The sequence below is a fragment of the Nycticebus coucang genome, chromosome 3 (genome assembly GCF_027406575.1).
Source record: "Nycticebus coucang isolate mNycCou1 chromosome 3, mNycCou1.pri, whole genome shotgun sequence".
Taxonomy (NCBI): domain Eukaryota; kingdom Metazoa; phylum Chordata; class Mammalia; order Primates; family Lorisidae; genus Nycticebus; species Nycticebus coucang.
This window is the reverse complement of record NC_069782.1, coordinates 116,609,077-116,635,854: the sequence shown is the minus strand read 5'-3', so window position 1 is coordinate 116,635,854 and position 26,778 is coordinate 116,609,077. Positions and strand designations below refer to the sequence as shown.

The 26,778-nt window shown below is 42.4% G+C and overlaps 1 protein-coding gene and 1 pseudogene across 14 annotated transcripts in view; one reads left to right on the top strand and one right to left on the bottom strand.

Moving 5' to 3' along the window:
• SGMS1 (sphingomyelin synthase 1) overlaps positions 1-26,778 on the top strand; it is a 297,687-nt gene that overhangs the window by 63,056 nt on the left and 207,853 nt on the right. For 2 of the 14 annotated variants that reach the window (XM_053582639.1, XM_053582634.1), the window contains exon 3: positions 22,207-22,279. The exons of the other annotated variants lie outside the window; for them this stretch is intronic. The gene's annotated coding sequence lies outside the window, so the exon portion shown is untranslated. The remainder of the gene's footprint in view (positions 1-22,206; positions 22,280-26,778) is intronic. 14 annotated transcript variants of the gene reach the window in all.
• On the bottom strand, positions 829-1,264 carry LOC128581094 (ubiquitin-like protein FUBI; annotated as a pseudogene).

Here is a 26,778-nt window from a genome sequence, read left to right as displayed (position 1 = left end):
TGCATGGCTGGCCGTTTGGATATTGATGTTGCTTAGAGAAATAAAAGTAAGTTGAATGAAGAGTGTGGCAGGTAAAGCAACATTCTGGGGATTGTCCTGGTCCGACCCTTGCAGTTTCAGTACCAGGCCTTGGATGTGTGGTGTGCGTCCTGCAGCGTGTTTGCCAGTCCCCTCAGCATCGAGGTCTGTTTCAGGTAGGATTCTCTTCTCCGGTGTCTTCTGAATGGGTTGCTGTGGGCCAGTCCTCAGCAGCTTTCAGACTAATACATGCAGTTGACCCTGAACAACACAGGGTGTCTGGTGTCACCTCCTTCCCGTGTAGTCAAAAATCTGGGTGTAACTTTTGACCCCCCCCAAACGTAACTATTAATAGCCTTCTGTGGAAGCCTTACCTACCATTGGAAGCATTACCAATTAACATAAACAGTCGATTAACATATATTTTGTATGTTACGTGTATTCTATACCGTATTCTTATAATAAAGTAAGCTAGAGAAAAGAAAATGTTTGTTATTAAGAAAATCATAAGGTAGGGAAAATCTATTTATTTTGATTAGTCATTAAGTGGTAGTGGATCTTGGTGAAGGTCTTCATCCTTCCTCAGCATTTTCACATTGAATAGGCTGAGGAGGAGGGAGAGGAGAGGCGTGGCCTTACTGTCTCTGGTGGCAGAGGTGGAAATTAAATCTGCATGCGAGTAAAGCAGTGAATGTTAGGTCCAAGGCTTCAAGATACCATGTTGTTGAACACTGACAGAATCTACCTCTCCCATTAATCCTGAAAAGATGCCAGGTGCCTTTATTTTTTGATTCGGCTAAGTGGCTTTTTTTAATTAGAGAGAGCCAGCATTACAAAGAACTTCAGAGTTGGCATTGGGGGCACAACATTGACAAAGCACTGATTGTACTGCATCCGCCGCTTGGCCTGGCCTGTCTTCTTCTTCTTCTCCTGGCTGCCTTAGGAGTCTGACCTCTCACTTTCCCTGCACAGGCCAGGGGGCCAGGGACTTTACTGCCAGGCTTGTGGCCGGCTACTTCCAGAGTTGTCAGGGCCTCACCCTACACTGGCCCAGGATAGCCTCATCTCCTGGGGTCATGTCTGCCAGGAGCAGGACTTGATCATCTGGGGCCATCCCTCCAGCGAGGCTACGTGAGCCTTTATCTGGGCCACTGTCTCTTGGCTGGTCACCTCTTGGGTGTAGCTCCTGGGCGCAGATGAAGAGCTGCATGTTGGTGACTGCACTGTGGGCCCTGCAGCTGCTACCACGGAGATGGAGTTGAGAAAGAGGAAGGAGCGAGGGGGCACACATCCTCACCGCGTGTCACGTCGCTGCTCCGGATGCCTTTATGTCATAGTGTTTGGCTCATTCCAAGTTGCTTATCTTGGATATTTCAGGCATGAAATTTAAGTAGCTAGGAGTAACTTGCTTTCTGGGGCAGAGATGGGGGAAGTTTCCAGTCTTGGAATTAGACTGAGGTATCAGAGTGGAAGCTTATAGAGTGCCCGTAAGTGAAATATCCTTATAGTTAAAAAATCTGAACATACATGGTAATGATAATAATAATAGTCAGGTTAGTGAGAGTTCATCAAACCATTTCCAGATAATTGCCGTTCATACTCTGAAATCCTAGGGTCCAGTTGAAGAAGCATAGAGGCAGAAAATCATAGGATCTGGGTTTGCCTCTGGCTCCACTGCATGGTTGCTATGTGACAAGGAGCTTCACTTGTCTGTGGCTCAGTGTCTTCATTTTTAAGATGAAAGTAGGCAATAATAGTACCTCCTTTTTAGGGTGCTTGTGAGGATTATATAAAAAACCTAAGTTAATTGGCTGGAACAGTGTGGTTTCTTCAGTGTCTGCTTCAGTGCCTGTCACATAGTAGAGGCTCTCTCTGTGAATATTTGTTGAATGAATGAATGAGGTTACTTTGGCAGTTTTATGGGAACAGATAGGAGAGAGATAAGATTGGTGACTGAGAGATGCATTAGGAGGCCATCGCCATGGGCCCCGGGGACTTCCTAAACCAAGGGGTTGGAGAAGAGACCAAGTCAGGAGCTAGGGTGTGTAGGCATGGCACACGCACATGGATCTCATTTGGAATGCAGGAGAGGGGAGAAGAGCAATACTGGAAAATTTTCTGTTTCTAGCTTAGCAGTTAGGTAGATGATCTTTCCATTCAGCTAAGATAAAGAATCCTCAGGCCAAGTGCAGTGGCTTATGCCTGTAATCCTAGCACTTTGGGAGGCCGAGGCAGTTGGATCTCTTGAGTTCAGGAGTTCGAGATTAGTCTGAGCAAGAACGAGACCCCGTCTCTAAAAAATAGCCAGGTGTTGTGGTGGGGGCCTATAGTCCTAGCTATTTGGGAGGCTGAGGTAAGAGGATCTCTTGAGCTCAATAGTTTGATGTTTCTGTGAGCTAGGGCAACAAAGTGAGACTCTGTCTTAAAAACAAAATAAAACAAAACAAAATAAGAAAGATAAAGAATCCTGGAAAAAGGATAAGTTTTTTTTTTTTTTTTAAATAGCAAATTGTATGTTACTGCAACAAAAGAACAATTTATTTCTGAAAGTTGTGTTAATCTGAGACATAGTTTCTCAAAGGCTCAAGGCTCTACGTATAGTTTCTCAAAGGCTCAAGGCTCTACGTAACCCTCACTGAAATGCTGATTTTAGTTTGAGGTCAGGTTTCTTAAAATGTTTTAAAAGCTAGCCATGCAGGAAGGCTTTGGCCTCTAGGGAGTTTATATCTTTAGATAGAGAGATTTTCCTGTATCTGGGAACTAAACTAGAGTTTCTGAAAGTCTGAGTACTTAATTAGCTTCCAGTATCTTGAGTTACTAGCAGAATTAATATTTTAAGGTTGAAGTTTACAGTTCTCTCTTTTAATGCTTTCTTGTGTAAGGATGGTCTTTGAAGCAGAGGCCTCAACTGCATCCTTTTATTCCACCACTGCCACTCTGGATTTACTGGTGAAGCCCAGTAATTGCATCTTCTGGCTGACTCCGATAAGCGGTTTATTTGTGATCCAGGTCCTGCCCTGTTTCTTTAAGGTCTCAAAGCAGGAAGATGGTAAATTTCATGATATTCTGAGTGAACTGCTGTGCAGGTATGTTTTGGAAGTAAGTAGAATGACTGCTACGTGAATCCTAATGTCACTCGGATGAATTTAGAATGATTTTAGATATTTGTTAATTAAAACCCCCCAAATTTGATGTACGTGAAGTTCTTCACTGATGACAGTTCATTACTTTGCTCTTGCATAATTTTATCTCCCTCATCACCTGCCACATGGGAAGCTTTTGCTCATTTCTTCCTGAGGCTCAGGCTCCTTTGGAAGGAGAAGATGATGGCATGATACTGGTGGTGACACCTGCTGGTGCTGCTCCGTGTCAGGAGGCTCTGGCTTCTTTCCTGCGGAGCTGGAGGCGTCTAGGACCTCTGGGGACCCAGTCTGTTAGTGGAAGGTGTTGGCCTAGAGGCTGTTGGTCATCTCCCAGCATTGAAAATCTGTCCTAACTGCAGTTAGTAAAGAGAATACCGTGGATCTGAATGTACCCATGTGGAAGGATGTCTGTGACATGTCGAGTGAGAAAAGCAACTTATAGAACATTTTGTGTGTCTAGACAATATATAGTGATCTGATCTGTTAGCAATTGGGGGAGTGGAAGGACAGGGTTTTACTTCTTAATTTATGTCCCTTGGAACTAGGTTTTACTCACTTATATGATTCTTACAATTTTAAAAGAAAAGCAACCAGGGAGTCAGTGTGTCTGGGACCCTCTGCAGTGCTGGGGGCAGACCCCATGCCCTCTGTGGCAGCGGCTGGCTTCAGCTGAGACACTGCCAGTGCTCTTGGACTGGCTGGGTGCCTTCTGGCTTTTCAGACCCACCCCTGTCACAATTTGCCCTCCCCGTCGGGTGCCATTGGCTTTTGGATTTACAACCTCTATTTTCAAATGCAAAAATAATGGAGGTGCTTCTTAAAAATCAATAATATTTAAAGTTTTCATTAGTTTAGGCTTGCTTAAATTAGGAGGCCTTACTGAGGTTTTGGTGTGTCCAGGACAGTGCGTATTTTATTGCTGGGCGTATTTGCTCACTTGTACGTATGCTGTGCGATTCCTCATCTTTTTTCAATGTGGCCAATGGTGTGAATTATTTTCCCAGCCCCTTAACTGGGCTTGTTTTTGCTATAACTTCTTAGGGGGACTTGTGTCTCAAGCTTCCCATTGCCTGAGGACCCATGAGGGTGTAGTAATCAGTGTAGAGAATCCCAACTCCCACCGGCTGCCATCTGAGACCTTTACTCTGTGCTTCTTGCTTAGTTTTTTTCTCTGTAGCCTCCAAAGATTGACTGAAGACTATTCAAAGTTCTGTCAATTCTGGAGTTGAACTTTGCCTGGACATCTCTTGGCCTTAGCTATTGCTTCTTTGCTGCTCCTGATAGTACATACAGACTTTTTAAACATTTTCACTATTATGAGTACTTAATAGTTGTATATCTTATAGGGTACATGTGATGTTGAGTTATAGGCATACAATGTACATTAATCAAATCAAGGTAATGGGTGGATATCTATCCCCTCAGGCATTTGTCATTTCTTTGTATTAGGAAGTACAGACTAACTTTGGCATTTGGGGAGGAGAAGGGGGTGGGAAATTTGTTGGTTGTATGATGTCACTCTTTCTTCGTCTTTTGTGACTTGGGAACTCCTGCTGAAGTGAAGGACATCTGTCTGTCCGTTATCTGTCTCTTGTGTGCTGTTGGTGAGTACCCCGTCTACCCTGGACGGCCCCTTTAACTACCTTTGGTTCTTAGTTCCAGTGTCCTAAGTAGGTCACTTTTTTTTTTTTTTGAGTTAGTAGCAGAGATTTATTAGGAGCATCTGCAAGCAGATGGGCTGCCACCAAAAATGGAAAATGGCGACAGTCCTAAGTAGGACTTGATCACGTTTCTTCTGTATCTTGTTATTTCATGCAAATGCAAATATTCGTGGCCCATCCTGCTTCACCAGGATTCTAAGGAGTATATGTAGATCAGGTCATTTGAGCCCTGGGGGAGTTTCCTGTAATTTTCTTAAGAAAATTTTGATGCTCAAAAGAATAGTGATGATGGTATGATCTTCCACCCACCCCAAAATCCTTGTTTTACAATCTTTCTACCTTTTTATATCAGCCCTACCTTTGGTTCCTTTACACTAATGAGTGAAGTACCTAGGTAATAAATGAAGCACTAACTTGCCTAGGGATACCTCTATTTTAATAGAAGGCTCTTAAAAAGCTTTAGGAATCAAAGGTCTAAGTCTCAAGCACTTCTTGACCAACAGTGACCCAGTGTTTTGATTAGGGTGTTGCTTGGTGGCTCCTGGGTAGGCTGGAGACCCTGCAGGGCATGGCAGGTGGTGCCAGGCCGTGGTGGAGACTGGTAGGTGTGGTGAGAATGGGCTGTGAAGACTTTTTTACATCACATCAACACTCTTTATCTCCCCTGCTGTTTCAGGTGCCTTGTATACCATTCTGTTATTGCGGCTTATCAAAACAATTCCGTCTGTTGCTCAGAACATAACTTAGCATTGAGCATCAGCAGCATGTAACTTAGACTAGGCCTCTGTTGGCCCTTTGATCTAACTAATGTAGGTGGCCCATGCAAGAAGAGTAACTTTAGGCTTTTTAATGAGTGACATGACTTTAACACATCACATTGAACACATGTCTTGGAGTTATCTATTAGTTGTCAGAAGTTATCAGGTCAGATACCCAAAAGGAGTGGTTCAGAGAGGCAGGCATGAACTTTTCCACCTGCCTTACCTTGCTGAGGTCATTTTAAATGCCTTAAGATAGAAACTGAGTCAAGATTTGCTGTTTGTCAAACGGAAAATGAAAGAATCTTAAGAAATTTAGCTTGGGGAGAGAGTAGATTTTTTTTTCTTACCCAAATAAGAGCAGTAGTCTTGTAATAATAGTTTTTTTAATTGAGTTTTCATTTATTTATTGTTCAGTTGGGAACTGTACTAAGTGCTTTTATGTATGATCTCATCTTATCCCCCAAACAACTCCATAAATATAGTCCCATTTTACAGATGAGGTAACTGAGTAAAAAAGAGAATAAGCACCATGACCAGTGCTATTTATTTAACTACTAAATACTAAAGCTGGGATTTGAACCCAGGTATTTCAAGCTAGGTCCAGAATGTTAACCTCTTTCCCTTAAGCGGATGATGAGACCTTGCTGACCAAGGCTAATTGTGGATAAGGCTAATCTGATCTTTGCATAAGAATATTTAAGGTTGGCATGGATTACAGCACCATGGCTGTGTTCATTTCCTATGGCTCCTATACAGATTACCCCAAACTTAGTGATTTAAACAACATAAACTTATTTTCTGACAGTTCTGGAGGCGAGAAATCTAAGATTTCACTGCTCCAAAATCAAGCATTGGCAGGGCTCTGCCCCTCTGCGGGTTCTAGGGCAGTCTGTTCCTTGCCCCTGCCGGGCTATCCGTCCCTGCCTGGTGTTCCCCAGCCCTATTCGTGGCTGCCTGGTGTTCGTCCCTGTTTCTGCCTTCTCTCCTGATGTTAGGTCCTTCTCTGCCTCCCTCTTACGAAGGACACCTTTGAGTGGATTTAGGATCCACCAGGATAATCTCCCATGTCAAGAGCTTTACCCTAATCACATCTGTCACATCATTTTTTTTTTTTTACCATATAAGGTAACAGTCACAGATTCCAGAGATTAGAATGTGGGTATCTTCTGGGGAGACGTTATTCAGCCTATTACAGTAGCAAATAGAACTTCAGCCTGTCTTGTTAGGAGTATGCTTAATTTCAACAGTTTTCTATTTTGCGATAGACAGATTTTAAAAATGTGAACAGATTTCGTGGTCAAGCAGATTTGAGAGTTGTGTAATATATCCATCCGTCTTTAAGGCGAATCACAGGGGCAATGAAAGCTTTGAGAATTCCTGTGGCAAAGAAAGCTGCTTAATCTTGTCAAACCCAGGACTCCTCAGACTTAGCTGATTATAAAACACTTCTTTTTAAAGGCTACATCTATTTACACCTCATGCTTTGGGAAGTACTAGTTGAATTCATTGCTACCTGTTAGTCTTTTGAAGGCATGGAAAGTGTTTTAACTGGCTTTGTATCACTTAGTGTCATACTTCAAATTGATTGGAAAGAACAAAACTGTGATAAATATACACAACTAAATGATTGGGGGGTAATGGGGATCATGCCTTCACTGTCAGTCTGAGTTTGGACTTGACACTGTAGGCCAGGGATTGGTGAACTACGGGCCATATCCAGTCTTCTGCCTGCTTTTGTAAAGTGTTACTGGAACGCAGCCATGGCGCTTTGCATCTTGCACGTGGCTGTTCTAGTGTTGTAATGGCAGAGTAGAGTAGGCTTGCAGAACTTAAAATATTTGCTATCTGGGCTTTTACACAAAAAGTTTGCTAACCCTGATCCCTGGTGGGAAGTCATTGAAGGATTTTGATAAGGGAGGTGTTACTCTCTGATTTGTGTATTGGACGCTTACCCTGGGTTCAAATCCCAGCTTTAAAAATACGCATTTAGTTTTAGAAGAGATTTAGACTTATAGAAAAGTTGCAAAGGTAGTACACAGAGTTCTGTTAACATCTTGCATTAATTAGTGTGCATCTTCATAATCAGTGGTCCAATATTTATATAATTATCATAAGTTATATTTTATTCACATTTTCTGTTCCAGGATCCCTTCCTATCTTTAGACCTCTAGGCCGTGACTGATTCTCAGACATTCCTTGTTTTTCATGACCTTGGCAGTCTTAGGAGTATAAGTCAGGTATTTTGTACCAGAGGAGTACAAGGCAGGTACGTCCCTCAATTGGGTTTTGTCTGATATTTTTCTTAGGATCAGATGGGGGTTATGGGTTATGAAGAAGATCACAGGAGTGAAGTTCCATTTTCATGAGTAGAATACAGAGTACCAACATGGTTTATCATTTACCAATATGAGCCTTAATCAACTGATCAAGCTGAGACAGTGTTTGTCAGGTTTTCCACTGTGGAGTTCCTTTTTTCTCTTTCTCCATACTATATTTTTGGAAAGACGTCACCATATGCAGCCCACACGTAAGGAGAGGGAAGCATTAGGCTTCTCCTTGCAGATGGACTATCCACATAGATTGCTTTGAATTCTTCTGCACAGGAAGTTTGTATATGACCCCCCCCCCCCCCACACCCATTTATACATCTATTTAATCCTTTGTGTGAGTGTGGATTCATGGATATTTATGCTTTGGATTATAATCCACTTCTGTGTTATTTATTTTGTTTTTCAAGTTGTCACAACTTTGGCCATTGGAGTCTTTCAGTTCTTTCTGGGCATGTGTTTTAGCACTTTCTTATTTTCTGGCCTTGTAAGATGCTCAGGCTTGTCTTGTGTATTGCCTGCTCCAGCCCTATAATCAGCCAGTTTTCTAAGTCTGAGTCTGTAAAAAGTTGTCAGAGCAGGGCCGGGCACCATGGCTCACACCTGTAATCCTAGCTCTGGGAGCCCAGGTGGGTGGATTGCTTGGGCACAGGAGTTTGAGACCAGCTTGAGCAAGTGCAAGACCTTGCCTCTACTGAAAAATAGAGAAATTAGCTGGATGTTATGGCGGGCATCTGTCGTGCCAGCTACTGAAAAGGCTGAGACAAGAGGATCTCTTGAGCCCAGGAGTCTGAGGGTTTGAGGTTGCTGTGAGCTGCAATGCCAGGGCACTTGATTCTGGGGCAACAGAATAAGACTGTCTAAAAAAAAAAATTGTCAGAGGAAGTTGAGAAGGAGAAGGCAGAGAAACAGGTAGCATCCCAGGCTGGTAAGCATTGCCAGAAATGTCAAATTTCCAGAAATGTTGATGTGCCTTTGTAAGTCAAGGTTGAGGGGTCAAGATATCAGAGTCTGGCTGGAGGGGAGTGCTGGGAAGGAAGGAGGGTAGAAAATAAGGTTGGACTTGAAAAGCTGGCCAGGGCGTTCTGGCTCTGGCAGGAGGGGCATGTTGTAGCAGTGTTTCAGGATGGTTAGTTTTGCATCCTCACAGAGATTAGGTAGAGGGATTAGAATTTGCAGTTGCTACACTGGGAAACCATTAGAAAGGGGTGGGTGCCTGGAGGAATGGTAAAGCAAGGCAGGAAACAGGGGACTGTTAATTGACTACTAAGGATTTCTGCATAATCAGGGGAGAAAAGAGAGGAATTAGTGATTAAGCAATCTGTTTGCTTACAAATGTAAACAATAATTTAGAAAAGTAGGTTGTCTTAAAACAGTGGTTCTCAACCTTCCTAAGGCTGCGGCCCTTTAATACAGTTCCTGCGGGTTGTGACCCACAGATTGAGAACCACTATCTTAAAATATCTATTTTGCCTTGTAGTCACTAAAGTATGTGCAGTCTTCATTTTGGGGAGAAGATTGAAAGGTAGGCTTGAACTTGGCCCTGTTGGAAAGTCACACAGTCTTAAGTTAATGGAGCCTGAATTTTAAATTTGATTTTTAAGGTGTCTTTAGTCAACTTCAAAATTATTTTCTGTTGAACTTTCTGCTTTATCTTCTTTAGATGGTAGATTTATGTAGCTTTTAATCGCTATGGTGCTTCTGAGGTAACTGATGGCAGGGAGGGAGTCTCACTGAGCCTTGGTTGTGTGGAGGAAATAATCCTGGGACTACTTCTTTGTTTTTGAGTGGCTACTGGTGTTTAAAATTAGTTATTTCTTTTACATATAACCAGGAGGATGCATGCTACTCCACTTTAATCTACATGTTTTATAAAAAAGAAAATTCACCAAATCAGTGCTAAGATCTAAACTTTTAAAATTATCCTTTTACTCTTGAAACTAGTGTGGACACAAAACCACCAATTCTGGAATAGAGTCCTGTTTTATTATTTAGTTCAACCATCCTCAAATGTTGTGATTTGTACATTTGGCTCAATAGAAGCAGTAGAATAACTCCCCTGTCCCTTGTTCTCCCACCAGTCTTTAGTTATCAAGTGAGAGCACATTAACTTAGTAGAATGGAGTATCCTTGTTTGTACATCTGCTGGCGTGTTTTCGTAAACCAGGAATCTGTTATGCTCACTTCTGAGCAGGCATACCTATTTTGGGGTGGAAAAAATATTTCATTTAGGAGGAATTCCAAGTTTCTAAAATTTGTAGAATGAAGACAAAAATACCTACCTTGCGAGGTTCTTGGTAGGAGGCTGGTGCCACATGTCCTGTGCGGGATCTCTTGTTATGATCCACTTTTACAAATCCCATCTCTGGTTTTACTGCAGCGACTGGGCCTTGTGTTTGTGCTACTGAGCTGCCGGCTCATTATTTAGCAGGAAAACTTTCTGAAACAGAGCAGAGAGAAAGACATTTGGGCTCCACCCACATTGTCCAACCAACAGACCCACCAAGCAGGGGATACCCCAGCATGACTTTCTGACTTCACTACCTGTAGAAACCTGGAGGGAAAAGACAGTTTTAAGGCACTGTTGAGGATAGTCACTTGTTCCCTATATGCCAGGGGACGGGTGGCCTGCTCTTCCCTTTTATATTAGATGGCTCCCCCTGTTGAGCTAGGTTGGTGAAGGCCTTCATGAGCTTCAGGGGAATAGCTGCTTTGTCATCCTCAAAGCTGGCGCGTCCCCATTTCTTGCTTTTGTTGATATCACACACGCCACTGCTTCCTCTGTAGAGCAACAGAGGCCGTCAGTGCGGTGGTGCTCGGTGGTGCTTGTGTAGCTTCTAGGGTTCTTTTCCTTTAGACAGAAAGTGTGAATAATGTAACCAAGTTATTTACTACCCACAAATTAAAGAGGAAAGTAGTTTCAGTAGACTGAACACATAAATGGAAATCAGTGGTGCGTGGTTCTTTTTGGGGAAATGAAAAGGGATGGTTGTAGCACCGATCCCTGGGGTCAGTGGTTTGTTGGACTGAGTTTGTAGCACTAGCGCTGTGTCCTGCAAGCACTCCCTAGCCTCAGCTGGGCTTCTGTTTACACTGCACTTTCTGTTTTTTTTTTTTCCTGTTTACTTTATATCTGCAAAATATTTCACCCTCTAAAACCGCAAGGTTGCATTTTAGTTTATTGTTGCACAAAGTATCAATTTCAGTTTTCCTTCTTTGGAATTTGCAGTTTGTCACACCTGACACATTGTCTCTCCAAGCTTTTCCATAGAAGCTTCTGATTTAAATTTTCTATTAAGGAAAAAATGGAATGTGAGCAAAAAATAAACTCTTGGTTGCTGCTGAAGATCTGTCCCAGCGGTAGAACACATGCAGATGAAGCAAAGAAGGCTCTGGAACCTGTCTGCCTTCACTAGGTAGAACAGTGTCCTGGCTAAGGTGGCGTTAAATACTCGCGTGCAGACGCGCCTGGTTTAGATCTCTGGCTTCCTGCACTCGTGAGGGCATCTGTAGCGTCTCCTGCGCTACCACCGGGGTGCCTCAAGCACCTGACTCACTCCACCTTTCTGAGCTTCAGTCTCCTCATCTGTGAAATAGGGACAATAAAAGTAGGTGCCTGTGGCTCAGTGAGTAGGGCGCCGGCCCCATATGCCGAGGGTGGCGGGTTCAAACCCAGCCCCGGCCAAACTGCAACAAAGAAATAGCCGGGTGTTGTGGCGGGCGCCTGTAGTCCCTGCTGCTCCGGAGGCTGAGGCAAGAGAATCGCTTAAGCCCAGGAGTTGGAGGTTGCTGTGAGCTGTGTGAGGCCACGGCACTCTACCTGAGGGCGGTACAGTGAGACTCTGTCTCTACAAAAAAAGAATAATAATAAAATAAAAGTAGCTACCTCAGAGTTGTTGGAAGGATTAAATGGGTTAATTCATGAAGCACTTCAGACAGTTGTTGGCATTTTTTAGCTCTTACCCAGGATGGATTTTGTTACTGTTACATTCCCACAAGTTATAGCAGCATGTATGAGTATAACAGACACTTAAAAAATAGATGTATCAGAGCCTACACGTGGAGGAAATTTGTCTTCCCTAGAATGGCCTCTCTTGGAGAGGAAGTTCTGATGTTGGTAGTGCTGTCTATAAGGACTTTTGGGGGATGCCTCGCTGTGGCCCCTTTGGGGACTGTGTAGCTATATTCTACATGCGGCTCCTGTAATGGCCAGCTTTCGTCCCTGGAGTGAACATGGGTTTGAATTTTTTCTTTTTTAATGTAAAATACATTTGGAATCAATTCAAGTAAAAAAAAAAAAATTGGGGTGGCGCCTGTGGCTCAGTGAGTAGGGCGCCGGCCCCATATACCGAGGGTGGCGGATTCAAACCCAGCCCCGTTTGAACTGCAACCAAAAAAAAAAAAAAATAGCCGGGCGTTGTGGCGGGCACCTGTAGTCCCAGCTGCTCGGGAGCTGAGGCAGGAGAATCACGGAAGCCCAAGAGCTGGAGGCTGCTGTGAGTCCTGTGACGTCACGGCACTCTACTGAAGGCAGTAAAGTGAGACTCTGTCTTTACAAAAAAAAAAAAAAAAATTGGGGGGCTTTAAAAACTTACATATAAAGTTTATTCACAAGTATGGTTATTGATCCAATCTAAACTGATTTTATTTTGGTTTAACATGTAGATTATTTTGGGTTTTTAGATTTGGGAGTCACTAGTTCATATCTATTTTCTACAGAAGGAACAGCTCCGAACCTGGTTATTTTGACCTCAAAACCCCGTTATCCATCCTGCCTCCTTTATAAGTGGAACATCACACTTTGTTTCAGGGGTTCACTTGGTCTGCAGGCCACAGTTCCTACAGAAACTCCTTTTCCCTAGAATCCGTGTGCTTATTTTCTGCACCTTTTGCAGAATGTTTTTTTTCTTTTGCCCCAAACCCTCTGTTAATAGTTCTAACAGTTAATAGGTTTTTGTTTTTGTTTTTATTAACTGGGTATATGTGTATGTTAATTAGATGGTGTGTACATTTACTCACTTGGGCTTTTTAAAATAACTTGCTGGAGGCCCAGCCCTCAGGCCTCCTGTGAGAATGTGAGGAGGCACTCATGTCCGCTGTCCTCTTTCCCTTCCACCATCCCAAGTGATGTGAAAAGCAGCTACATGTTTCAGAGACATTCCTGAGTCAGATTGCCAGCCTTGCTACAGACTCATTTTTTCCAGCTGAGCATATTGTAATGGAAAATGTCTTGACTCATTCACTGCTCTGCAGAAGTCAACACTTGATCTCTAAGATAGGTTGGGCGCTATCTTTAGCTATCTTTATTCTCCCGAACTGTCAGGGTTGTGGAAGATAAGATGTGTATGCCTAAGGTGACTTGTGAAAATTGGCCTGAGAGGGATCATGTAGACAGCCATGAGCGTGGGGGAAGCGGGTTCAGAGCTGGCGTGCCGCTTGTCTGAGGAGCAGGTAAGTGACGTGTGAAAAACCAAAAATAAGCTGGCAGATTAGAGAACACTTTTCTTTTTTTCTTTTATCTTATTTTTTTTTTTGCACTTGGAATTCTATTATAATAATAAAAGAATCTGCACGAACGGTTGCTAAAAAACGAAATCCAATTAAACAAAAATTGGTAGTTTTTGAATAATATTTAAATTTATCACTGTATTATAATATTTTATAAGTAATATATGGCTGTGTATTATAAGATATGTATATGTAATATAAAGAAACATTATGACTTCTCTGTTCTCTCCCAACACTCTCTTGAAGGCAGTTTCCATTTTGTTTTTAACCATTTTACTTTGATTCATTTATTCATAAATCCTCCCTTTCTTTACGTGCTTTTTTTTTTTTGCAGTTTTTGGCGGTGGCTGGGTTTGAACCCGCCACCTCTGGCATATGGGACCAGCACCCTACCCCTTTGAGCCACAGGCGCTGCCCTACGTGCTTCTTTTTTAATGGGCAAGTATACATTTTGCTGGCATCACAAAAATTGTAGTTTTTTTCTTTATCTCAGGCTTTTAGGTGTCTCATAATCTGTTCTTAAACAAGTGTCTAAGAGTACAATGGGTGGCAGCACTTCAAACAGTGGCTTGTAAGTGCCAGATCCCTTTTGAATTTTAAAAAATAAATTTAAGGAGAACAATAATATGCTTCCGCCCATTTTAAGATCCAGAACCTGGACAATTTTGCTTACAAACCTCTCTTCTATGTGAAACAAGTCTTTAAAGAATGAAAAGTGGTAGTCATGGGGTGTGGCTACCTTCATTCCGCAGTGCCCCCACCCCCACCCCAGAAGGTCTGATTTCATTGCTGGGACTTCAAAGCTGCATCTTGAGACTCTGATGTGGTGGTGGTGGTGGTTGCACGGTGGGAGGGTTTTGAGAATAGAAAATGATGGTTCCTGCCAGGGTGATTTTAGACACCTCTCAGTGCCAATGTTTTCATCTTTTCTTTTTCCTTCTTTTTTTAATATTTTTTAATTTTACAATTTTATTTTATTTTATTTTAATTAATTTATTCTGCAGTTTTGGCCGGGGCTGGGCTTGAACCCGCCACCCCCGGTACATAGAGCTGGCGCCCTACTCCTTGAGCCACAGGCACCACCCCTTGATCTTTTCTTATTAGAGTCTGTTGATGGGAAAGAATCAGAAAGCCTCCTCAAAGTGGAGGTAACTGCCAGTAGTCTTAGTACCTCCTTCCTAGGAGGTTTGTATTTTATCAGAAAAGAAAACTTCAGCTCCAGGAGCAACAATTTTCTCTCCTTTCCTCTCCCTCACCCCCTCCCCTCCCCCTCTCCCCACCCTTGTCCTCTTTTTGTCTTTAAGCGAATAAGCCCTGCAGTTTGGTTCTAGTCATGACTTCTGGAGGCTGCACCCTGGTTCTCTTGATTAGATTTAAAGCAAGCCCTTTCTTGCTCCAGATGTCACCCAGAGTGGGTGGCTCAGCAAAGTACTAGCACCTTTATTCCATTTTTGAGGATCTTGGCCCTCTCCCCAGTCTAGTCGCCAAGTGGGGCAACTTACCACGGCTGTGTGTGCACTTCAAGAATGGCAAGGTGACATGGGGAGCTGAGGCCTTCACTATTCACACAGTGGTGTGGAGAATAATATGCTTCCAGGGGAGGAGGGGGCTCGAGTCGTTACATAGGCAGAGCTCTGAATGGTAACATTAATGCTCCTCGTGGGAATGTCAAGGTATGTAAGATATTAAATCTTCAATGAAAGATGAAATTATGTTGGTGTAATAAGTTGCTATGAGAGGTAAAAGATTGCCATAAGTGCTGTAATTTAGAAAATCAGGCACATGATAACATCTCTGCTGGATTAAGTCTTCACAGGTGTAGCAACGTAATTGTTATACAATTTAACTAGAATTGGAAAACAGAAGATAAAGAAGGAGTGGTTTTTTTTTTTATCTTATCCTTTGTTGTGCCTTAACCCCCATATGCAGTTTCCAGGTGAGTGTGTTTGATGCCTTCAATCAGAGCTGCATCTTGGTCTCCTCCCGCTTTGTCACTGCCTGCATTCTTTCCTGAACCAAGTTTCTGTTGGTTTTATCTTCAAAAAACGATCTCAGATTTGCCCCCTTCTGGCCGCCTGCGGTCTGGCCACCGGGGTGATGGCAGTCACTCTTCACACTCATGGCCACTGTTCTCTATATTCTTCATGCAGATCTGATAACTCATTCTTCTGCCACTCCTCACAAATACACCTACAGCACCCAACCTTTCCATGACCTGCCACGATCTTAAGTTGAAATCATGATTTCCTAACCTCAAAGTCTTGCATGACCTGCTAGTTGCCCACTTCTCCCCAAACCCTGTGCCCCTGATTGTCCCACCATGGTGGCTTAGTTTCACTTCCTCTGAAATAGCATTCACTTCTACTTTCCCCCATCCTTTTTCACATTTTGACTTCTTTCTTCTCTTGGCCAGTCAATCCAGTTTTATCAGGCAAAGCCTTACGTTAGAAGCCACCTTATTTGTATCACATCTACCCAATTGGTAGCATTTATCATTTTATAGGTATCTTTCTAGTGTCTGGCATATAGTAGGCACTTAATCGTACTTGTTGAGTGAAGGATTGAAAGTAGTGGTATTTATAAATATTTTAAGTGTTGCTAAATACTTGAAGAGGTAGCGTGTCTAACATATGGGTGGCACGGATACCACCACCTTTCTCACTTGGCAGATGAGCCAAGCTATTCTAATCTATCACCATGCCCTCCCGCGGGGCTGGCTTTCTTAGGGTTGCATTCCGGGCTGCTGTTTCTGGCCTTACTGGTCTATCTGAATTGGCATGTGCCATGAAACGCATTTGGCATTTCTAATCTAGCAGAAAAAGTCATAGCCTTCCGGATGTTTAAGTCCTTGTACTGACCTTTAGATATGTTACGTAAAGTATTTATGCCTTCCATTTTATGCCAGTCTGATGTAATTCACCAGATGGTAAGATAAGATCTTTCATGAGATAAAGTAAGGAATATTGAAAAATTAGTAAGGCTTCCCTGCATATAAGGTTGTATAATTATATTCATTATGCTGTGATGTAAATAATCATCTTGTGATTAGCCTCTCTTTTACTGAGACTAAAATGTAAATTTTATGTATATATAAGTAAAGTTTTAATTGCATAGCTTACCATATATCCCTGTATAAGGCATGAGGCTTACAGCAGGATTCTTGATTTTCTTTCAGAATTAAATTGATTTTTGTTCCCATTTGACTTTCACTTGATGTTTATTTTGCTAGTAAAAAATCTATTTCAGGAAGAGAGAATATAAAATATCAGAACAAGACACTAGTTTTTTATTTTACTATCATTCTGTGGCAGTGTTTCAAAAAATGCACCCATGGATCACCTTTATCAGAAACCTAAGAGGGTGGTTAAATTGTGGGTTGGTGCCCCACACTTTACTGAATCAGACTTTCTGAGGCCCAGAAGTCTGTATTTTAAAATAAGAGCTTTGCACTTTAAGCTCCAGAAGTTTGAGAACCAGAACCCATATAGTACTTAGTCTATAGCTCGTCATTAATAAGTTCTAAACAGGAGTATAGAAGGTGGCTCGTCCACTGACCTTTCCAGTCTCACCTGAGCGTGAAGATGTTATCAGAAAGCATAGCACTGCCAGTGCTGCACAGTAAAAGGTGGTGACATTGATTGTGGCTGAGGTTGAAAACAGTCAGTGACGTGGTTCAGCTGGAGCACAGAAGATCAACAAGGGGCATTGTTTCCGGAGGGTTTAGACACACTGGCCTTCCGGAACAACAGCCCTTTGACCACCGCTTGCGGAAGGAACTAGGCAAGAATCTGATCGGTGTCCTGCAGTGAGTGGGCAGGGCCTGTCGTTTAGTCCTGGAGGAGCCTAGCAGGGGTAGGTCCTGGTGCCCTCCACCCTCTCCAGGGCTCTGACTGTGCTCCTGCCCGCCCTGGCTGGCCAGGTGCAAGGAGAAAACTTGCCCTGAACAGGAGGGTGGGAACAGTACCAGTGCTTTAGAAGCTGGCCTTACCAAGCACGTGGGATGTGCTGCTCCCTGAGTTCAGTGCTCCTGTTAGCTGACATAATCGTCTTAAAGTAGGGGCAATCAGGGTGTTGAGGGGAAGGCCAGACTTTCACCCTGGACTGGACTCCCAGGGGAGGTTGCAGTATCCGTTGTTCTCCTGTTCTTATCAAAGCTGGTTCTGTTCCTTTCAGTTGACCCTTTCTGGTACTTAACAGCTTTTCCCTAACAGTTCCATCTCCAAATTAACATTGTTCTCTGTCTTTCCTGAATATTAACTCTGTCCCACAAAGTAGACACAGAGTTGTCAATGGGGCGGGGGTGTGCGGTCACCTCTCTCTCCTGGTGTTTGGAAATACGTGGGAACATTTGCACGAGTCGCAGTGACGATGAAGGTGCTTATGTTAGCATTCATTGTCCTGAGGATATGGCATACTAAATGTCACCAGCACTTGGGCCAGTTCCACACAGGGAAGGGCTGTCCTGTCCAGAAGGCTGGTGGCACCCCTGCTGAGGAACGCCGGAGTTCTTTGGGTTTTTCTGCATTTTGTCCATTGCCTTTTTGAAAATAAGCCAGACATTTAATATGTAATAGAACTTGTGTGCTTAATGCAGTATGAGCTTAATTACTTGCAGAGAAAATGATCAAATGGTTGAAGCTAGCTTTTGTGCTCTGACAGTGAAGGTACCACTTTTGGGGGTTCTCCGCAGCTTAGACAGTGAGGACAAGAGTTGAGCAGGTGCTGTCTCATGCAGGCAGCACTTCTGTTTCCAAAACACCACCCAAAGCTGGTAATGATGCTAACTAAGTAAATATAAAGGACGTGTTAGCATCATCAAAAGGACTGAGGGGCTGAGAACCTCAAGGTCTTACCACTGACACCATCTCTGGTGAGTGGCCTTAGCAGTAGGAGTGTTTGATATTAGGAGGCACATGTTCTGAACTCACTGACCTTCTGGATGAAAGGTACTTTGCCCAGATCTTAAAGCTACTGTGGGGAGAACTAAGGATCAAACAAGGTCTGTAGGGGCCTATGACATAAATCATCCAGTTAGAGATATCAGATATAGGACGGATGGATGAAAATTTAGGAATAAGAGTGTATGAATAAAGGGAGGATATGGGGGCTGATGCCTGTAATCCTAGCACTCTGGGAGGCCAAGGTGGATGGATTGCCTGAGCTCACAGGTTCCAGACCAGCCTGAGCTAGAGCGAGACCTTGTCTCTAAAAATAGCCGGGCATTGTAGTGGCTGCCTGTAGTCCGAGCTACTCAGGAGGCTGAGGCAGGACAATTGTTAGAGGCCAAGAGTTTGAAGTTGCCGTGAGCTGTGACGCCACTGCACTCTACCAAGGGCGACAAAAAAATTAGTATTAACAGACAGGATGAAATCAGATATATTCTTAAGGAGTACTAGCTTAAGTTTGTTGAACTAAGGATGTCTGATTGAATGTGGGATTTGACTATCTTGAAAACCAGGTGATAATTCTACTAATAGTAAAGGCAACAGGAATAGACTGTGAAAATTCAACCAGAGGACCTTGAAGGAAATGTAAATGCCGAATGACTCAGTGGACTGTTTTCCTGAGAAGGTCTCCTGTGACCAAACCAGAAGCATTGTGTTGACCCTTTGTCTCTCTGAGCTTGCTTCTAGGAGCAATTTCAGAGGAAATGGTTAGAGATGTGTTCAGAGATAACAGCTCCAAGCATGTTTAGTGAACATTGTTTGAAACTGAGCATTGGAAGCGACCCAGATGACTTCAAAAGGAGGTTGGATAAATATAATATAATCACCTATAATATAATAGAATTTTGTATAGTTGTGACAATGCTATTTAAGAAAAATGTTGACATGGGATATAATGCCTGAAAAATAGGCTGTAATAAAACACATAAGATTGACATTTCAATAAAGAAAGTATTTAAACATGGGGGAGGGTTGGAAAGGCATTAATATTAAAATGTCCACTTGGATTATCTTTGAAGAGTAGAATTCCAGGTAATCTTTCCTTCTTAGGACTTTAGAACTGTACTCAAAATGTTTATTGTGAGCGTGCATAATTTTTGTAATTAAAACAAGCAGTTTAATACAGTAAATAGAAACATGTATTAAAAGGTGCTTTGTCAACCTTTTACTTCAAATATTCCTGGTAGTTTTAATCCTTTAAAAACTAAACATAAATTATTCGATCACTTAAAATCTAAATATTCCTAAGAGTCCTAAGGGGTGATTAGTCCCTACGCCTGACTATGAATTTATTGATCATTAGCACAGAGGAGATGAGGGCTTTGATTACAAGGAAGTAGATGTGGGTGGGGGAAAGAGGTGGGTCACTTAAAGGATGGGGGAAAGGGATATCAATATAGTTAGGGAGAATGTGTAAAAACTAAATCTAATGCAGCAATACCAGCTACATTTGCCTACTTTGATTCTCTGCCTAGGACATTCCCTACTGAACCTCACAAACCCCTGGGAAACAGCCACTGAGCCTGGGTTTGGCTCCTTGACCCGAAAAGTGGCTAAATCAAAGATGTGAAGAGCCTGTCAGGTGTTAGAGAGGAGAGTCAGGTTTCCAGCCTCCTGGATGAGGCCACAGCAGATCAGTGAATCGGCCCCTTACCAATTTAGGTCTTGCTTTCAGGAAATGGGCAGCTTTGGGGTTTCTGAGAATATGCTCTGTGGGACCTTATTCTTTAAGGCAGCAGTTCTCAACCTGTGGGTCGTGACCCCTTTGTAACAATGAAAATACATCAGGCATTAGGAAGGTTGAGAGCCACTGCTTTAAGGGGAAAAACAATGAAAGGGGGTAGGGTGGGACAAACAAGTCCATCAAAGCAGACAGGTCAGCTTGTCCACCTGCTTCGCCAGCCCAGTCACACTCTGCAATTAGTATATTAAGACTCCAGAAGTCTTGCTTTAAAGATATCTTTTGAATTTGGATTAATCCTGAGTTTTTAATTTTTGTTAGCTGTGGAAACTTTTTTTTTTCCACGTAAAGTAAAGCTGGATACTCTGATATGTGACTGTAGTATGGCCTTTTGTTCAAAAGATCCTCATTCTAGTCGGAATTTAGCATTGAGAGATTAAGGCCAGGTGCAGTGGCTTGTGCCTTGAGCCTACCACTCTGGGAGGCTGAAGCGGGTGGATTGCTGGAGCTGACGAGTTTGAGACCAGCCTCAGCAAATATTTTTTTCTAAAAATAGAAAAAAATGAGGCAAGAGGGTCACTTGAGCCCAAGAGTTGGAGGTTGCTGTGAGCTGTGATGCCCCGGTATTCTACCCAGGGCAACAGCTTGAGACTCTGTCTCAAAAAAGAAAAAAAAGATCTGAGAGATTATAGTTCCCCTGTGGGTGAGACCCCAGCGAAATATGGCTGCTTCTCCACCATGTGGGGCATACTGTTGTGAGAACACTGTGGGTTTGCACAGTAGTAGGAAGTGTCTGTCCCTGGCCAGCCTGTTGATTCTGGTCCTACCCCCCCAAATGACAAGAATGGCAAGTAATACACAACAATGTTGGTGTCTTGTCCTCCCTCCTCTCATTTTCCTTCTGTGAATATACATTACTGTCTGTGCTCTCCTCCTTGGCAGCCTGCTAACACACGGTGCAGGTGAAGGATCCCCGACAGCTGGCTCTCTGCTGCCGCAAGCTGGAGGGAGTGTTGTGAGCCAGTGCTGGGTCCCCCGCACCCCTCCGAAGACCCTGAGTATCCGTGTGTCTGTGTGCTTGAGCCTGCTGGAAAGTCAGAGAAGGTGGGTTCATGCTGCGAGTTGATGCCTGCAGGGCTACCCCCTCCTTCCCTGCTGCCATGAGTCTCTTGGGGCTGCAACATAGAAGGGACTCTTTCTGAGTCTGGGGACATAACTCTGAGTTAAGACTTCTGATTTTTTAATACACCCTCTATTGTGGGGTCTCAAACTCGGGAGATTAGGAATGTAGAAAGATAGTGTAGAAAAGGATATTTTCAATAAAAATGGGTGAGGCTTCTGATTTTAAAAAGCTCTGTAGTCTGAGAATGCTAATCTTGTAAAGATGGTCAGTGATAATTGTGGAAAATCCCTAGAAGTGCAGTGTAACAAGTAAGGGTCTCTCATTGACATCAACGATGGCAGACCTCTGGGAGATTGATGTGAGGCTCCCTTTCTCCTGCTCTGCAGCCCCCACCTTTGTGCCTAAAAGCGTAGTCAAGTCCCCCTCTCGTATCTGCTAAAAGAAATGGACCAAGAACAAGTTTTTACCAGGCGATGAAAAGTTAAGGTTTATTGAGTTTCATAAGGGCAAAGAAGTTGTCCTGTTTCATCAAATGAGACCAATCTGGGAAAGGAATTAAAAGCAATATATTTAATATATTCTTAAAAAATAAAGTTTTCATTAAAGCACCTCTCATCCCAATAAAACAAAGGTGAACAAATCACCCAAAAGGTAGTTTACATAAGAAACTGAATATCAAGATGTCTTTTAATGCCTTTAATAATTCTACACTGATTTGGGATGTGCGTATAAGATAATGCTGCAGGGGTGATTAGCAGCTTTTTTGTTATCTGTCTGATGAGATCATAGATGCATTTAATTTTACATTTGGGATGAACCTTTGAGATTAAGTTGTACAACCATGTCCTTGTGCAGATGTGGAATTTAAGGCCTAGATAGAGAAAAGACGTTTGAGCTCCAACTGTCTGAGCAAAGATTAGAGATTACAGGAACACTCATATAAATACCTAAGAAGCTATCTTTGTATCACGGCATAGTGGGAAAGCCATGGAAAAGAGCGTGAATGTAATTCCTGCTACATGATCTTTTCACTAACAGGTGGAACAGAGCCTCTCCTTCCCAACAAGTGGCATTGCCCACTGTGGTTCCAGCAGGCACTCTTCTTACAAAGGTTTGGTTATTTCTTTCCTTTTTTTTTTTTTTTTTTTTTGTGGTTTTTGGCCGGGGCTAGGTTTGAACCTGCCACCTCCGGCATATGGGACCGGCACCCTACTCCTTGAGCCACAGGTGCCGCCCAGGTTTGGTTATTTCTTATGAATAGCGGGGTGCAAGTAAAAACAGACTAGATATTTTTTAAGATGATATTTGTTCTTTTTAGTAGAGAAAATGATTCAGTCAGCAATGTCCACCTGCCTACAACGAGCTAGACACTGTTCTAGTTGCTGTGGATACAAAGCTGAACCAGAAAGGTGTGAAAACACCACCGTCATTTTATTAACTTATGTGGTATATTTTGCCTATTCTTTTTCTATATGCGTATATTTGTATTTTTTTTTCTTTTTAGAGACAGAGTCTCACTTTGTCGTCCTCGATAGAGTGTTGTAACATCACAGCTCACAGCAACCTCTAGCTCTTGGGCTTAGGTGATTCTCTTTCCTCAGCCTCTCGAGTAGCTGGGGCTATAGGCACCCGGCACAGCGCCTGGCCATTTTTTGGTTGTTGTTGCAGTTTGGCCAGGGCCAGGTTCAAACCCGCCACCCTCGGTATATGGGGCCGGCGCCGTACTCACTGAGCACAGGCACTGCCCTATATTTGTATATTTTATGTACTTTTAAGAATATTGTATCCTGCTTTCCTTATGTAGTCTCTTTTCTTTTCTTTTTTCTTTTTTTGAGACAGAATGTCACTTTGTTGCACTGGGTAGAGTGCTGTAATGTCATAGCTCACAGCAACCTCAAACTCCTGGGCTCAAGTGATCCTCTTGCTTCAGCCTCCTGAGTAGCTAGGACTGTAGGTTCCTACCACAACACCTGGCTATTTTTTTAGTGGAAATAGGGTCTTGCTCTTGCTCAGACTGGTCTCGAACTCCTGAGCCTAAGCAGGTGGAACAAAACCTCTCCTTTCCAACAAGTGGCATTGCCACCCAACTCGGCCTCCCAGAGTGCTGGCTTATTAATATCTTAAGCTTTCTGCATCAATATAATTTTTCATGGCTGTATACTATTCTGCCATGTAGATATCTTAAAATTTCTTAAATCATTGCTGGGTGCGGTGGCTCACGCCTGTAATCCCAGCACTGTGGGAGGCTGAGGAGGGAGAATCGCTTGAGCTCAGGAGTTCGAAACTCACCTGAGCGACAGTGAGACCCCGACTCATGAAAAAAATGGAAAAACCCAACCGGGCGCCACAGCGAGAGCGCCTGTAATCCCAGTGGCTTCTGGAGGCTGAGGCAGCGGAGTGCCCGCAGCCCGAGTCTGAGGTTGCAGTGAGCTACCACGCCCACTGCACTCTGCTCAGGGGCACAGGGTGGGACCCTGTCTCAACAACAACAAAAAAAAAAAAAAAAAAAAAAATTTTTTTTTTCTTTTTTTGAGAGTCCCGCTTTGTTACCCTTGGTAGAGTGCTGTGGCATCATAGCTCATAGGAATCTCAAACTCTTTTGGGCTCAAGCAATTCTCTTGCTTCAGCCTCCCAAGTAGCAGGGTCTACAGGCATCCTCTACACTACCCAGCTGATTTTAGAGTTGGGGTCTTGGTCTTGCTCAGGCTGGTCTCAAACCCATGAGCTCAGGCAGTCCACCTGCCTTGGCCTTCCAGAGTAGTAGGATTACAGATGTGAGCCCCCTCGCCTGGCCAAATCATTTTCTTATTGTTGAACAATTAGGTGATTTTGTGCTGTAGTAGTGAAAATAGTGATAAACATTGATGTATAAAATTATATCTTCCTTCCTATTTCTTTCAAGTATGTTCAAACTGGAATTGTGTTAAAAAGTATGAACATTTTTAAGGCTCTTGTTACATAATGACATACTGAGTCCCTGTGTAGGAAAGCGTTCATCTCACTTTATCATCATTAGCATTGAATATCTTTTAAGTGCCAATTTATTTCTGGGGTTCGATTTATGTCTCTGTGAGTATTAGGTAACTTTGAGTCAATGTCTATTCATTAGTTCATTTTTAATGTTCCCAATACTGTATTTTAACTTCTTTTTAGTTATGCAAATGATAGATGAGTATTTTATAAAAGATTTATGTTTTACTTGTTATTATTATTGCTATTTATTTGTTTATTTATTTTTTTTGAGGCAGAGTCTTACTCTGCTGCCTGGGCAGTGAGTGCTGTGGTGTCATTGCTCACTGCAACCTCACACTCCTGGACTCAAGCAATCCTTCGGCCTCAGCCTTCTGAGTAGCTGAGACTTTAGGTGTGTCTGCCACCACTCCCAGCTAGTTTTTTAGAAATTTTTTTTATAGATATGAGGACTCATTAAGTTGCTCAGGCTGGTCTCCAACTGGCCTCAAGGGATCCTCCCACCTTGGCCTCCCAAAGCGCTGGGATTATAAGCTTAAGCTATAGAGCCAGACCTCGTAAAAGGCCTTTGATGCTCTTCCCCTTTATTCCCTCTCCATCCCTACAGGCAGACACTTCTATCAGCTGAGTGTTTCTTTGCAGACTTTTTACTGTACTTAAATCTATGTGTGGAGATACATGGATACATGGTTTTGTGGTTTTTTTTTTTTTTTTTTTTTTGAGAGAGAGAGTTTTACTATGTTACCCTTGGTAGAGTGCTGTGGTGTCACAACTCACAGCAACCTCAAACTCTTGGTCTCAAGCATTTCTCTTGCTTCAGTCTCCCAAGTAGCTGGGACTACAGGTGCCCACCACCACACCCGGCTGTTTTTTGGTTGCAATTGTTGTTGTTTAGTGGGCCCAGAATGGGTTCGAACCCTCCTGCCTCTGTGTTTGTGGCTGGTGCCCTAGCCACTGAGCTATGGGTACCAAGCTGGTTTTGTGGCCTTTTAAAAACTTATATTCTGTATATTTGTGGGGCAAGTTGTGGTTCTTAATTTTTGCGTGTGAGGGGTTCTTGCTATGTTGCTCAGGCTGGACTTGAACTCCTTCTTGCAATCCTCTACCGTAGCCTCCTGTCACTGGGACTGCAGGGGTGGTAACCATGCTCAGCTTCCTTTGTTTTCGACTGGTGCATAGGACATTGTATGCACCATGGTTCATTTAACCATTGCCATTTCTATTTTCTTATTTAACCTTTATATATGTATGTATGTATTTTTTTTCTATTTAAGGCTTACTATATTTTTCTTACAGATTTATATGTCGTTTTTTTTATAATGAATCACTGTTATTTCCTGTACATGATTAAGAAATTGTGTAAACGTGTGTGTATTTATTTATAAATAATCAACTTTAAGAAGGTCTGGATAAAGCAAAACATGTATAACAATGATTGAAATAAGGTTAGAGAAAAAAGGTCCTATTTCTCATTTTTTTCATCATACATTAAAACTGACATGATTACTCAACATATGTTTCAGAGTTTTGAGCCGTACGTCTCAACTTACCAATACCTATAAGCACTTTTGATTTGATTCACAGTGCTGAAAACTGAAGAAAAGGAAATGCTGTTATAAGAAAGTAAAAAATGTAATCAAGAAATTCATCATAACAAAATTTTTGAATTAAAGGGATAAAACTCCTTTAATCCTGACCTATGCTAGTTTTATAGCCAAAAATAAATAAACTAATAAATACATTAAAAAAATAAGCCTAAAATAAAATCGAAGAGTTTCTTGGAGGAAATTCTCTTATTTGTCATCATCTTTGTCAAGGCTTTCATTGAGATTTCAATACTTGTGTAGTGTTTCTATTCATAGAGTTATAAGGACACATAGTCCCCTCAGAGGAATATTTTAAAACATTCTATTTTTACTATATATTGGCTCAGTTTCTTGTCAGAGATCGTTATCTCATCCTTTGGGTTTTTGTGGTACCTGTCTCCTTTATTTATGGGCATTTTGTGTATATGCCACTAGGTTTGGTGCTCTCAAGGTTCATTTCTCACTCTGACTATTTCTAGAACCTAACGCAACACTTGTACCTAGTTCCTGCACTCCCCGGATGGCATAAGTGAATTGAAATAGTCACATGTTGAAAGAAATCAGTGAGCAGTCTGTCCTGCAGTCATAGCAAGTCCAGGAAATCACAAACCTAATCCACAAAGCAGCTGAAAAAGACAGATTGCCTTGTCTAGGGGTAAAGGTAATTCAAGTTACCTTCCAACTCGTGAATTTTGGGGAAAATTGTGGAGGCAATTTATAGACCAAAGTTTTATAGCATTTTTAGAGCTTTAAAAAATAATTTGAGTTGGTGCAAAGTTTAACTACACACAGTTGTCATTTAACAGCATCCAGAGGTTCTTGGAAACTCTAGCTTTAAGCAAAAGGATGTGTAAGGAAACCTATTTTACTCACAGGCTAACTGATATAAACTAGAGTTACTTTCCTAAAGAATAATTGTGGTTACAAAAACATCACCAAACTTCTAAATAAAGATGAAGATGTTTCTAATATCAAACATGGAAATACATGTAAGGTGTGTGTGTGTATATATATATATTTATTTATTTAAGAAAGATTAATTAAAATAAGGTAA